The following is a 1,836-nucleotide window of genomic DNA, read 5'->3' on the forward strand; positions in this document are numbered from 1 at the left end:
CATAGGTACGGGATTACTGTTCACCGCAGGTGCGGGATTACTGTTCCCCAAAGGTGCGAGATCACTTTTCACTGGTTACTATTCACGTGGGTGCGAGATTACTGTTCAGGTGCCTGCGAAAATGCATAAACTGAAATTTCAGCAGCATTCTTCAAGTCCGGAGTGATCCGTTAACCTTCCGAAATCCACCCGAGGCCCTCGGGACCTCAACAAAATGCACCAACCAATCCTAGAACATCATTCAAACTTGTTCCAATCTTTAGAACGCTCAAAACAACATCAAAACACAGATTTTACCTTGGATTCAAGTCTAAGAATACGAAAACTCTCAAATTATGCTTTCCATCAAAAAGTATATCAAACCTTGTCCGAATGACCTGAAATTTTGCACACAAGTCATAAATGACATAACGAAGCTACAACAACTCTCGGAATTTCATTCCGACCATCGGATCAAAATCTCACCTATCAACAGGAATTCGCCAAAATACTAAATTTGCCAATTCGAGCAAAATCCTTCCACGGACTTCCAAAATGCAATCCGATCGCGCTCCTAAGTCATAAATCACCCAACGAAGCTAACCAAATCATAAAAATTCCGATTCGAGCTCATATACAAATAAGTCAACTCTTGGTCAAACCTTTCAAATTCAAAGCTTTCAACTGAGACTGTTCTTTCAAATTCATTCCAAATTTTCCTGAAAACCAAAACCAACAATCTACATTAGTCATAATACATTACACGGGGCAAGTAATGCCCGAGTACTGGCGATCAAAGTGCAAAAGCTCAAAACGACCTGTCGGGTCGTTACGTTCTCCCCCACTTAAACACACGTTCGTCCTCGAACGTACTCAGAGTTGTTCTAAAAGCCAACTCATAGTTGAATGACCTTACCATGCATATACCTGGGGGTGATCCCATGTCACCCTATCTCATATAGGTCCAATAGCACAATGAAACTGCATTTCCACATTCCAACCTAGCCCATAAGTCTTTGAACCACATTCCACTCCTGAAATGATTCACAAGATCAGAATCTCACATCTATTTTCAGAATAAGCCTGAACAAGCTGTAATCACCCATACTTGCAGTCTTAGGTACAATCACTTCATATTCCACATAACTCAAACACTCGTAAAGATAACTTCTAATTATAGACGCTGCACACAACTCCCGAATACCGATAGAAAACTCTTCATCCCACGATGAATACTCTAAGATTTCTATGTGCCATACAAGCAACTCGAATATCAGCAGTCGATCCAGCCCTAAAGTGCCGCAATACTATTGAAGTGCCATCAACTTAATCACATTGGCCTTTTTCTGAAACATATACCCTCTACAAATCACTATGATTAGAAATACAATTTCCTTAATCATCTGAAGATCATTCACCCTAATCATCTGAAGCTCATTTCTCTAATTACCTAAAGCTGCCCGTACTGCCTATGAATGTTATGAATTTCCATTCAGAACTGAACCATAACCTTATACATGCAAATCTCAATCCTTCACCACATATCGCATATACCATATCATCCTAAGGTAACATGAGGACTTCACCTCCCTTCCGAACCATGAACATTTACGTACTCAACTAGTCAAGAACTTTCATTAATCCCATCTAGAAGAAAAATCATTACACATCCCATGATCTACATGACATACATAGGTCTTGTTCAAATTCTTACAATACCGACACGACGGATGAGATCTGTATAAATTCATAACACCGCCGAATCAACAATTCATTGGGTCTATACTTCTGGCAAGAACTATTACCTCATTATGAACCAAACAATGGTCTTAGCCCCTTAATTTACTTTATATACTT

This window comes from Nicotiana tabacum, chromosome 10 (assembly GCF_000715075.1).
Source record: "Nicotiana tabacum cultivar K326 chromosome 10, ASM71507v2, whole genome shotgun sequence".
Classification (NCBI taxonomy): Eukaryota; Viridiplantae; Streptophyta; class Magnoliopsida; order Solanales; family Solanaceae; genus Nicotiana; species Nicotiana tabacum.